Source organism: Balaenoptera acutorostrata, chromosome X (genome assembly GCF_949987535.1).
Source record: "Balaenoptera acutorostrata chromosome X, mBalAcu1.1, whole genome shotgun sequence".
Lineage (NCBI taxonomy): Eukaryota > Metazoa > Chordata > Mammalia > Artiodactyla > Balaenopteridae > Balaenoptera > Balaenoptera acutorostrata.
This window is the reverse complement of record NC_080085.1, coordinates 9,913,124-9,927,261: the sequence shown is the minus strand read 5'-3', so window position 1 is coordinate 9,927,261 and position 14,138 is coordinate 9,913,124.

The following is a 14,138-nucleotide window of genomic DNA, read 5'->3' as shown; positions in this document are numbered from 1 at the left end:
CTAGGCAGGTCCAGGATTTCAACAGACAGGATCCTGCAGCCCAGAAGGCAATGCCAAGATAGGAACTTGCTGCCTCGGCATTCCTGAAAGCCTCCTGCTTTTGTGAAGACAAAATTGCAATTCAGAGGCCCCAGATCAACATCAAAGGCCTTAAATCTAAACCTCACTAATGCCAAATGTTTAAGCCTTGATCAGTGTCCTTGACAGAAGGTCGTTTTCATTTTTCTAGTTCAAGGTTTCCGTAGCTGGAAACGGCTCTTCACCGACGACAAGCTCCCAGTCCTTACCAGGATTGTTCGCTCCCCCGACTTCTCATTTTGTAAAATCTCAATCGCAGAACAGTTGAGTGCTACAGCCATCCCTGTGCTCTCACCTAGAGCAGCGGTCCGCAACAAGGGGCGACTTTGCCACCCAGTGGGCATTTCGCACTGACGGGAGACATTTTTGGTTGTCGCAACTGGGGGTGGTGGTGTGCTACTGGCATCTAGTGGGTAGAGGCCAGGGATGCCACTAAACATCCTACAGTACACAGGACGGCCCTGCAACAAACAACGATTTAGCCCCAAATGTCAAGAATGTGGAGGTGGAGAAACTATGACCTAGGTTCATCAATTATTCGTATTTTTCAACATTGGTTTTATCCCCTCTCCCTTCACTCCTTTGTCCACGCCCTCTGTTTATATATGTGAAATGTTTACTTGAACCAATAGGCATCAGGACATTTCACCCCCAAATTCTGCAGCAACTCCCTCTTAAGAAAAAGGATACTCCCCTTTAAAACCATAATACCATATTGCATTCAAATTTAATATTGATACAATACTATCTAATATATAGTCCATATTCAAATTTCCCCAATTATCCTAATACTGTTCCTTCATAGATTTTTTGGGGATTTCATTTGGTATCCAATCAAGCTTTACCCTGTGCATTCAGTTATCCTGTCTCTTTATTCAATCGTGTTTTAAAGGTGTAACATTATCATAAATTTAAGACTCGAGAAAAGATGATGCAAACTTTTGCTTCAAAATCCATCGATAATGGCCATTGTTTATAAATCACACCATAGAGCCTTTTCAAATGTGACTCCAGGAGTCCACACAGGGTCTGGCAATGGTACTTGTGCACCAGATACCGTGTGTGAGTTGAGCTGACACACAAGTCCTTAGAATCCTTTATGCAAGGGCCATAATTGTAGGCAGCTGGGACTGGGCCCCAAAGACTCCTAGGATTTTTCAAAGGGCAGAGTTCAAGATGGGAACATAAATTAATAACTTAGCAGCAACCAGAAGAAAGAACAAAAAGGGTCCTAGAATTGATGATGAGGAAACGAGCCAGTCACAGATGAGAGGCTCCCGCTCTCTGGTTGTTAGGGCAGGATGGGCAAGGGGGAGCCGGCACGGGCACACAGCAGGCATCGCAACAAGGGTTTTGACATCAAAGAACATTCTACCCCAGCTAAAAAGCCCCTCACAGATGTCTTGATGTGCCAGGCGCCTGGGCACAGCCAGACTAGGCTGTTCACCTTTGCTGGAGAACGCCAGACCAGAAAGGATCTGAGCTGGCAAAGGCATCTCTTGAAAAAACAGGACAGCTGCGCTGAGCTAATTACTGGAGGGAAGATTGGCCCATCCGGATGAAGAGAGGATTCCGAGTGGACACAAAGGGCATTGTACAGCCAAGCCTCTACAAAGAGAGGCTTGTGAGGTCAATCAACAAACATTCACTGAGCATGGACTCCTCTCTGCAAGGTTCTGGGGTCGGCCTTGCGTATGATGTCACAACCCTAGAGTACAGTTCTTACTCTCTGCGCTATAATGTAGTCTGAGCACTCTTTTTCTTTTCCAAGCACCAAGTGCCCTCATGACACTACATTCACTCATTCAATTAATCATTCAAAACATGTTTTTGAGGACTTTTGTGCCAGTCCTGGTGCAGAGCTAGAGCTGTGACAAGCAGATAGGAGTTGGTAACATCGATGAGGAAGGCTGGCCTCGTGGCTCACCCTGCCCAGGCATGGTCTGGACACTGGGATTTGCCCTGAGCTTTCATCGAAACTCCTCAGGTAGGAGTCCCACGTTGGGAAATTCAGGCATCAGGAAATAGGGAAGTCTTCCTTACACCTCTCTATTTAGCCCACATGGACAACCATTTCATCCATACTGACCATTAAATACATTTCCTACTTCACCTCGGGCCCGGTCTTTCGCTCTGAGCTGTAATATGGAACCCGAACACACTCTCAGGACCCAGCAAATGCATCATGTCATCGAACTGAACAGTGATTATAGGAGTAATGAAACCCAGCATTGGCTGCACCTGCCAAATGGCCTAATCTAATTTTCAAATGTGTTGTGAAAACGCTTTTGCAAACACATCATTTTGAGAGGCAGCATTCATGTTCATATTTGACTTATTTTATAGATGACTCATGACCTAATACTGCTACTCACCAAGCTCAGCCAGGTCCAACTGGCTTCCCAGGGAACATCCTCATGAACCATATACGAACAATTCAAACACTTTCTGAGTTAGCTCTCCATTGTGAAAATTATATTTGCACTGTCTGTTGGGGACATGCACATATATTCTGATCATTTTTAAATTTTTATGGATTAACATATAAAGTATGTACTCATATGGACTGTAGTTTTCTTAATCTTCTTAGTCTTGCTTAATGACTTTAGAATCCTATGTTAAAAGTGTACCTAAGAGCTATCTCTCATTCCATTAAGTTTTTTTTTTCATTCTGAGTAAGATAATTAAATATTACTTAAAAATTATCCTCAATTAGGTACCAGCAGAAATAAAAGGAAAGAGATTATAAAAGTGAAGAGAGAGAAGAAGAAAGTGCATTGACTATATATGTACCCTTTGCGAACTAAAAGTAAAAAAGAATACAGAAGAACACTGGCCTGGAAGGCATGAGAATAAGTTCTAAGTCTACCATTTATAGCAGGGATCAGCAAACATTTCCTATAAAGAATCGATAGTAAATATCTTCAGCTTCAAGGGTCATGTGGTCTCAGCGGTATTTACTCAACTCTACCGCTGGATCTTTAGTAGCCATGGACAATGTGTAAACTAATGGGCACAGCTGTGTTCCAAGAAAACGTTATTCACCCCCTGCCCACCAAAATTTGTATTTGGCTCATCGGCCAGTTTGCTGACCCCTCTTTTACAGTGGCACCTTGGAAAAGTCATTTATATTTCTGTCCCTCGAAATTCTGATCTGTAGAATGAAGGCGCTGGACTAGATGATTTCTGAGGTCCCTTCAAGCTCCAAAATGTTCACCTCCATCAACTAAACAGGTCTCTTTCTAAAAGGCCATAATCTTTAACAGGATGGAAAGAAACCCAGATACACAAATTCCGCAGAATTCCTAGTTTTCACAGCATTTGACCCAAAGGTAGAACATTATAGTTCAATCCATCACATAGTTGAGTATTTATGGCGAGTTTTAAACCTCTGAACCATTGATCTTGTCTTATAAATAGGGCCACTATCTGGATGAGTAGTGTTTCAAATATGTAATATGTAGGCAGTCTAAAACCGTAATGAAAAACTTGCTATAGTGGCTGCTTTCCAAAATTCAAATCAAGATTTTGGGGGACTTGTAGAAAGAGTATCACGAGCTGATTTTTTTTAGGGTTTTCAAATGTGATGCTATAAGAGGGTTTTAATATCAAGATGTACGATGCCTAATAATATCTACCACTGTTTTAGCCTTATTCACGTTTTTAAACCACCAAAGGCCATTCATTTTCCAAGCTAAAATGTGTCTATTTTCCATTGAAAATACGCTTGAGTTTGGTGTGCTATTTCAGTGTCTGCTGGAGACTTCCTCCTTTACTGCTGATTTATAATCCTTAAAGAACAGATGTTTAGACTACACCTGCTGACACCCTTCACACGGGAAGCCAGAGAGTTACAGCACACTCTGGCACACCTAAGCACGCTGGAATGCGAAAATGTGTTGTCTGCTCCCTTCCCCAGAGTTAGACTGCGTGTGTGATATTTTTAATGGGTTATTTATAATATCAACAAAACACATCGTCTTAGTGTGCTTTTTTTTTTTTTTTTTTTTTTGCCATGTCGCACAGCTTGTGGGATCTTAGTTCCCCAACCAGGGATGGAACCCGGGCCCTTGCCAGTGAAAGTGCAGAGTCCTAACCACTGGACCGCCAAGGAATTCCCTAGTATGCTTTATTTTTCTCTAATTCTAGGAAGATTTCTGGTGGCTTTTCATTTAGCGCTATTTCATACAGAGACGCATGGCTTTGTTCCTGCATTTACATGACCATCGCCTCGCCCTGTCACAAGTCTGAACGCATCATGCAGTTTCATGGCTTCTCTTCATTTTCCTCAGTGATTAATACAAAAGCAACAAATGTGTGTACATGATGCAAACTGCAGAAATTTAAATTTTTAAAATACTCCCTGCCCAGATATCAAAGGGGAATTCATTATTTCCCTAGATTTCTCAATATCTACATATTTTCAAGGGCATCCAAAATGTGTAACGGTGGAGAACACAAGAACCCTCATAGAGGACATGAACAGATACACTTGAAAAGATATATCTGCCACTCAGCACCACCCTACTACTGTTTTTTGGTCTTGAAACAACTGTGAAGATCCGAAGGAGAAAACATATTCTAAATGGTACCGAGTAACACTACTAGGGTTGCTTAGTTTTTGCCCAGCTTCCCCAGCTTCCATTTGGAGTTCATTCATATTTTTCATTCCCTCTGCTCCAAAGGTACGCATGTTATCACTGAAGACAGAGAAAGATCCAGAAATTCCTTGCCTAACTCAAATAATGGCCACATGTAAGCTCTGCTACATGTTTATGTCCAAACACAATCATTTTATAAAGTGGGACAAAGACCATCATGTATTTCCCAAGATGCGTCATAGAGAAGAAGTGAGCTGAAAATACTGGGCAGACAGTAAGCGCTCAGTATTTCTACATCTTGGAGTAATTATTTCCACAACAAGGAAGACATTTATTTACAAAGCATGCAGACTGGCAAGTGGGAAAGATCTATACTGTAACCATGTCGGACATGCTAAGTTTTTATGAGACAAGTCTTAAAAATCTGTTCCTCTGACAATGATAATAAATACTACAACTGTTACTATTTCCAGGAAAGAGATTTTAGCAACTAAATGATACATCTATTAGAACGGTGCTGAAAAGCCTTTTATGATGAAAAGTGCCTCTTACAAAACAGCTTCTCCAACTTGAAGATGCACACGAATTAGCTGAGCATTTTGTTACACTTCGGGTTCAGATTCAGCAAGCCTAGGGTGGGGCTCAAGAGTCTATATTTCTAATGAGCTGCCAGGGAGTACTGATGCTGCTGGTCCTAGGAGCACACTTTGAGTACTGAGCCTTAGCGTGTTTTTGAAACAGGAAGTAAACCATCTCTGTTGGAGGTTTCAACTTGGGGCTCCTAGATGGATAGCAGTTGACAGGTGTCTGTGACGCCACTGAGGTCAGTCTGGCAGGGATTTGCCAGGATGGACATCAGAACCTACTCCTTATCTGACACTGACCTTGGGAGACCCAGATCAAGGCAAAAGAGTCCATGCGAACTGGTTTGAGTGAGGAAAATATAACAAAGTATGTCCCCTGAACAAAGGTGGCACCTCACATTCAAGGTCATCTCCATTAAATGGAGCTCTAACTCTTTTCCTTTCAAAATGAGCAGAGAGCCTCCCTTACGATCTGGAATCAAAGGGCTCCCTTCTCTGGGCAGTATCCTGGGGTCAGTGTCTATCTTAGAAGCCATATCAGCAGCCACAACTCCAGACAAGGTACACAAGCCATGGCTTGGCCCTAATCTTTGCCTGAGATAGTGATTCTTTAGCAGAGCAGAGTTTGAAAGCTCTGGGAAACTTTCCTCGAAGCCTCTACCCTACTTCCCTCCAAAAGGATTTATTGAGCACATATTGTGCCTTAGAACTCACCTAAACTTTGTAAGAACACAAAACGATCACTTGGTCATGGTTCTCCAGGAACATGTACAAAAGCTGATGATAGGAAACTTATCCATAAAATAATCTGAAAGCAACCAAGAACAAACTAGATTGAAAATAGGTATCCCTATGGAAATCGTATCCATCCTGTTAGAACCGTTTCCTGTGCTGCCTCCTTCCCAAAGGAGGCTGGACTCTTCACAGCCAGCGGTGCTGTCTCCTCCCTCTATTCCCCACATCAGTGGTCAGCAAACCACAGCTCATGGGCTCGGCCCACTGCCTGTTTTGTAATTGAAATTTTAGTGGAACATGGCCATGCCCATTGATTGAAGTATTGTCTATGGCTGCTTTGGTGCGAAAACGGCAGAGTTGAATAATTTGACAGAGACTATGTGGCCTGCAAAGTCTAAAATATTTACTATCTGGATCTTTACAGAAAAAGCGTGCCAACCTCTGCTCCAGAGTAATGAGCACCTTCCGGACATCACTTCTATTGCTCCTGTATTACAGTGCACTCTAGATGGGGGATGGGGGCGTGGGGAGGCTGGGAGGGCGGTGAGAGAGAGAGAAAGAGAGAGAGATCTTCAGGGTCTCTCTGGAGACCCTACTTGTACGAAGAGTAGTACAAGTCCAGGTGATGTCATTCACTTTCTGGCATAAGTGACCCTGTATCCTACAGGGATACAGTTCTCTCGCAGGATCCAAACTTTCTTATATCCGAGTAAGTCATGGACCACCAGCATAAGGATTTGCCTAAACTTGGAGCTCAATGAACAGAGTTGAATGAAACTCAACTCTGGAGTTTTTCTAGGGCACAATTGAAGCTGTGGTATTTAGGACAGCGAAATTACCGAGAGCAATAAGCAAACATCTGATTATACCTGTAACGAAATTAGCAGAAACCAAATGGTCCTTTTGGTTTCAGCAAAAAGAAAAGTGGCTCTTACAGCCATTTTGTTTGATGGGGATTTTATAAGAGGCTCCATAATGAATTGCAGCCATAAAATACATGATATTAGCACTACCAATCCTTGGTGAATCTTTACTTCCAAGCCATAGCAGAGATAGAGAGCACAGTCCGTGCCCTTTCCAATGCAAACAACCCAGAAACACAGCCATTGGCGCGCAGGTTTATGGGCTGTGTATTTCTCCTTCTGCTCCAGCAGCCCCATTCATCTGGTATTTTACAGTCTTAGCTGGGCTCCAAGGACCCAGCAGGAAGAAGAGGCAGTAATTGCCTTTTGTAAGCAATTAACTTTTTTCTTTCTCTTAAAATTTCCTCCTTTATGTTCATCAATTTTTAAGAATGGAATAAAAATATACACCTTCTGTCATTGCCTCTGGAAAGGAGACTAAGTCAAATCCTTTCCAAACTATCATATTTGTCCACCGTAAGTTCTGACGCTCAGCATTACATTCATTTACTATCATTCTACTGGAGCAACAAATTCCATACTTTTGCAATTGTGAGTCCATACCACTCCTACTAGTTGCTAAGATCATAGCAGAAAGGAGTTTCCAAGATGCTGGTGAGTCATTGGCCCTTTCAAATAAATGTATTTAATTTTTATGGGTATAGCATGCTATTTACTCCCCCCCCCACTAAAAAAAAATCAAAAAATTGTACTTTTGCCCATAACCAGATTCTATATCAGAAGTTTATATGTAAATTTAGAGGATTTAAAAAAAAAACTTAGAAACAATTTGGGTGAAAAAGACTAATAAGTGTGATGCTTAAATTCAGTATACTTGACTTAGGCATGGACCACAAAACTACACGGTAAAAATTGTGCATTTCAGTGAATGTTCTTTCCTAAAAATTTAAAATTCACACAATTCCTCTAAAGCACAGGGGAATTGACTTTCATTTCATGAAACATGAGAATATAAGTATTCCAATAAAAGCTCTGGTATCTTACATCCAAATGCCATTCCAGCAAAACAAGGAGCCGTACTTTGTTTATGGAAGATAATGAGGTGTGAAGGAAACATACAGGCTGAATTGGTGTGCCTAAACTCGTGATGGATCTAATAATGAAGTTGGTTGTGTCTGTTCCTCTGTGTTGAATGACAAAAGCTGAGAACTCCAACTCGGTGGAACCTATACCCCATGTGGGGTACAAGGCATTGACTCTAGCCATCCTTTAAAATGCTGGTTAAATTCTCACCTCCTTCTGGAAGCTTCTGCACTCTAGTCCAGTCCACAGTGAGGTCTCTGAATTCCTTACCATCTCACACCTCCACTTGGTCGTCCACAGGCAACTCAAATTCAGCACATCCAAAACTGAACTCATGTTCATTCTCTCCAACCTACTCCTGTGCCTAACTTCTGAATCCCTATACACGGCAATCCTTGTACTCCAAGAGAGGCTGCAATGAATTCCACACATTTCCTGAAAGATATCTGCCTTCTCTTATCTTGGAGGGTTTAAGATTTTTGGCCCCTGAAGCCTAGAAGCCTTCTCCAGCTCTCCATTCATTCTCCCAGCTGACTTATTATCCTTCTGGCTTAATGGGTCATCCTCCGAGAAACAGTCTATCAACCTGCTCTGTCCAATACGGTAGCTACTCACCACATATAGCTATTGAACACTGGAAATGCGGCGAGTCTGAATTGAGGTGTGCTGTAAGTGTAAAATACACATCAGTTTTCGAACACTGAATAGGAGAAATATATAAAATGTTTCATCAATAATTTTTAAAAATTGATTACATATTGAAATGATACTACTTTGGATATATTGGGTTAAGCAGAATATACTATTAAATTTCACAATTTCTTTTTTATTTTTAAAATATGGCTATCAGGCGAACTAAAATAACATATGTAGCTCGCATTATAGTTTTTTGTTGGACTGCTCTAGACCCTTGGGACAGGGTCAGGTATTCCTCTCAGATTTCTTTATATCCCCCATTCTTTTTGTTAATTTGCCTGGTGACTTGTCTATATGTTCTGGGCTCCGTTGGCTGCCTGAAGCACGAAATTTGTGGTCTTATTCACTATTATACACATAACTGATGCCCAGTAGGTACTCACATGTTTGCTGAACAAACACAAGAACTACACTAAGAATCAAGAGGCCAGAGCTGCAGTCCCTGGGCCATGGTTACTGTGGGAATTAAACCAGGTTGTCTCTACTGGCCCTTCTACATTCACTGACTGCAAATATCTAGCATGGATATTTAAATGAGTCTCTTCCTCCTCATCAGATTTTTAGCTCTTTTGAAAAAAATGTCTTATATGTTCCTTATTATCATCCACAGGACTCAGTAAATACTATTACCTTAAAAGTCATTATCAACTCAAACAATAATAAGCTAAAAATACTTGCTTAAGAGTTTTATAGGTTGGGCCTGATGTGGGAGAGTAAGTATTCCACTAAGTTGGACTCTGCTTAAATCAGGCACAGATGCGGAACCTCTTTCCCGGGAGGGGAGAGGCTTAGGGCAAGGCCTGGGGGTGTAGGTGGGAGGGTGAGGGGAGCAGCAGACATAGCTACAGCGGGGCTGGCAAGCTCCCTAAAGCAGCCGGGCAAATTCACCACACGCCACACCACTGGGAAGCTCCCAAAGAAGCCAGTATTCAGGAATGGCTGTTTCCAGAGACACCCTCTTTTCTCTCTCACCTCCAGATAGTAAGGAGTAAGCAAGCAACACTGCCCCCAAAGTACTGGCTATTGCTACCTGAGTTGACCATCTAACTCCATAACAGTGTCTCAGGACCCCCAAATCACCCCCAAATCTGTGATCTCAAGATGCTTCTTATAGAAAAACAGAAACTTAATTTATACCCACAACAAAAAAGTGCATAAATGATCAACTGCTCAGTTTATTTAATGAAAACATCCACATCAAAACATATGTTTTGTTCATAGGCTTTTAAAAAAAATTTAACTGGAAACCCAGTTGTCCAATTCATCATCACTTGCAAGTTCAAAGTCTAAGTTAGCTTCATGCTGTGATACATGTTTCTGATGTGAACTCTTGAAGTCATTAAGATCATAGGCTTTATTCACAGAAAGGATGCCAGCCATCAATCATGACACACAAGACAACCTGACACAGGCCACTCTCATTTTAGTGAAAAGAAGGAGCGAGCTGAAAGTAGCTTTGTCTAGAGCACACATGAATGAGTTGAAAAGGAAGAGGCACTGCATACAAGAACAAGACACAACCACTGAAGCCCGTGCGCCTAGAGCCTGGGCTCCGCAACAAGAGAAGCCACCACGATGAGAAGCCCGCGCACCGCAATGAAGAGTAGCCCCTGATCGCCACAACTAGAGAAAGCCCGTGTGCAGCAACGAAGACCCAATGCAGCCAAAAATAAAAAATAATTAATTTTTTTAAAAAAAGGTTCTTCAGGGTTCTTCTTAAAAAAAGAAAAAGAAACATAATAAACTTCTTTAGTGGGCTGCAAAATCCATAATTACTATTTATATTCTATTTATGCCATTATATTGCATGTGTATTACTCTCCCATTGATATCCAATATCTTATGGCTAAAAACTCTTTTCTGGGAGATACAGTCAAAAATGCAAAGGCATATTGGGAATTTTGCTTTTCCATTTTCATTTTTTTTTTCTTTTCTTTAAATGTAGCCTGCCTAAAGCTTCTATTCTGGAACCTCTCCAATCGCCCCTGGAGAATATGCCATTCTAACTCTCAGAGGGTTTTGTTGTGTTTTTCTTCTTACCCACTGCCTGCCTTCCTCTGAGTCTGGGATTTTAGCCATGTGTCCTTGAAACCAATCTCTGTTTATATAATTGTTCTAATTTCTTTCTTGCAATTACTTTTCTTTCTCCTTCTTCTTCTTTTTTTAAAAATCTTACCCTTTGTTCCATTTCTTTTTCATCTCTTGCCCTAAGAAATTTCTCTTTCTGGCAGGCTCCTCTTGTTCTCTTTGGCAGTATTTCATAGAGGCACAAATAGTCATGATGAGGAAAATATGCACTTGCAAAGGGGGCCTCTCCCAAGGAGATAAAGCCACTCTGCAGACATAATCTCATCAATCTCCCCTAAACTCTGCAAGGAGGAACTCATTTCCTAGTAGAGACATGAGAGGGTAAAACAGCTGCATCCTGAGCCTTAAAGAACCAGGAACACCAGAACACCCAAAGCAACCTACATATTCAATGCAAGCCCGACCAAAATTACAATGGCATTTTTCATAGAACTATAGTTCTATTTAGAAAACTAGCTCTGAAGTTTGTATGGAACCACAAAAGACCCTGAATAGCCAAAGAAATCTTGAGAAAGAACAGAGCTGAAGGTATCACACTACCTAATTTCAAACTGTACTACAAAGTTATGGTACTCAAAGCAGTATGGTAGTGGTATAGAAACAAACCCATCAGTGGAACAGAACTGAGAGCACAGAAATGAACCTACACACTTGTAGACAATTAATTTACAAAAAAGGAGCCAAGAATATACAACGGAGAAAGAACAGTTTCTTCAACAAATGGTGCTGGGAAAACTGGACACCCACATGCAAATGAATGAATCTAGACCACTATCTTACACCATACACAAAAATCAACTCAAAATGGATTAAAGACTTGAATGTAAGACCTGAAACCATAAAAACTCTAGAAGAAAACACTACCTCCTTGACATCAGTCTTAGCAATGCTTTTGTGGCTCTTACTCCAAAGGCAAGGGAAACAAAGGCAAAAATAAACAAATGGGACCACATCAAACTAAAAAGCTTCCACACAGCGAAGGAAATGAAAAGGCAACCTACTAAATGGGAGAAGATATTTGCAAATCATGTGTCTGATAAGGGGCTAATATCTAAAATATACAAGGAACTCATACAACTCAACAACAAACAAACAAACAAACAAACAACCAGATTACAAAATGAGCAGAGGATCTGAAGAGACATTTTTCCAAAGACATACAGATGGCCAACAGGCACATGAAAAGATGTTCAACATCACTAATTATTAGCAAAATGCAATTTAAAGCCACAATGAGATATCACCTGACACCTGTCAGAATGGCTATTATCAAAAAGATAAGGAACAACAAGTGTTACCAAGAATGTGGAGAAAAGGGAACCCTTGTGCACTGTTGGTGGAAGAATTTTTATATTTAATGATCTAAACAACCCTATAAGATTGTTCCTATACCCATTTCACAATGGGTGAAATGAGGAAACTGCTAGATCTCTTGCCCAAAGTAATCTAGCTACTAAGTGGACAGAGCCAGCATTTCAAGCCAGGTTTGTCTAATTCATATCCTGGATCTACACTTTTTTTCTTTTAAACTGTTTCTTTCTTGACACTAAAGAAAAGGATTAGCACCTCCCCCTGCTCCCTCGCCCCCTTCACCCAGCCTGTCCCCCTGCAAGCACCTGACCTTGGAAGGCTCCCTCCATGGGAATTAAGAGCTTCGCCTACTGGAGACCTTCTTCCTGTGAGCAGGAAATGCCCGCCAAGGGACATGCCATGCACACCATTTTGCTTGAAACTTGAAATGCATGTTCCCAAGAGGCACGATGGTACTGCCAGCACATCCTCTCTGGGCCTGGTGTTGCCAAGGGCACATGGGAAGCCAAGAGCCTGGGGACATTTTCCTGCGCCACCTGTCCCTACCCTGCCACAGGCTGTTGAGTGCTTCAATTTTTCAGGAGGTTCCCTAGGGCAGGAACTCTTTTAGCATTCTACTGGGAATGCAAATGTGTAGTTCTTTAGGTTTCTGCTTGGAGACAGGAAAAACAAAACAAAGAAAACACTACAAGTCCCCAAAGACCCTTTTTGGCCCCTTTAATCTGTAAACAAGGCCCCTTATGCACACACATTAGTTCATATAAAGAAGATTAACCACTGTGCCGCTATAAATAAGAGATGGGCAATAATTATTAACAATGCAGTAAAAAGGGAAGTGTGTAAATATGAAAAGTTTTCATATAATCTTTAAGAGAGAAGGAGAAAGAAGAAATTTTGCTTCCCTACTGATCTAATTATCTCATCATCCAGCCTCCCCTGGAATTATCTACAAGGGCAGTATTCCCTGAAAGATGTAATAGCTCAATAATTAGTTATGGGCAGGTTATCTGCAAGAAAGAACTGCAGAAAATTAAGTCCTTTTAAACACACGTCCTCGGCCAGCATTCTAAGCCTGGGTGTTCATGACATTGCCAAAGGGAGCCCAGGCCCGGTATTTTAGTGGACGTTGTAACCAAGTGGATGAAACCAATCCCAACACACAACTACTACTATTTTCTAGTTTACAAATGAGGACTCTGAGATATGACCAGAAGTAGACTCAAACCTAAGAAATATGCCATATTTTCGAGATCTACGTTCTGAAGCACCATCACCACCATCTTCTAATTACCCCTTGCTGATGAGGGGAAACACGTTAAAGTGACAAGTTTAATGAGGTATTTTCATATTAAAAGTGTGCTCTGACACCTTATACATTTTATGGTTCAAGCCCCTTATTTTATCCATCACCAAGGGCTGACATACAGGACCGTTCTCCTGCTGGGCATGTTTCAGGTGTGATCGGAGTGACGGTGCCGGTCCACTTTGGTTACCACATGTGGCACATTCCATGTAGCAGGAGTTGGGTTGGATGAGACTGGGGCAACATTCTAGGACTGCCTCCTTAATTATTTTGTTTTAACCTGAAAAGACTTTACAAACTCTGTTTATTCTATAACCATGAAAGCAAAATCAAAAGGCTTTGTGGCTAAGTAATCAAATAATCGTAACGTTGAACAGGAATATCCACACCCATTGGACTATTATACCTGTAGGCGGGAGCACTGAATAAATCGCTGTCAACAGAGGACCGCAACACTGACTCATTGATTGCTAATGATGCGCTGTGCTTCTAAATCACCCCCCCCCCCCGTGTCTAACATATGGTCCCTAATCACAAGGAGCTTTCAGTAATCAGAATTTGCCTCTGTATTCAGCAAGGTAGCCGGAAACAACTCAGCTGAAAAGACTGATGCCTGCCCAGAGGGTCTTCTTACACGCCCAGCAAGGAGGGGCTTACAAATCATTTACGGCTAAAGCAGCAGCTTCTTCAGCTCTATGAAGGAAGACCCCAGGAGAAGCCTGTGCCTGGCTCTGCTCTGTGACTTGAGTTCTCAGGCTCCACGCTGACCTCATAACAGATATTTTACATGCAGCAA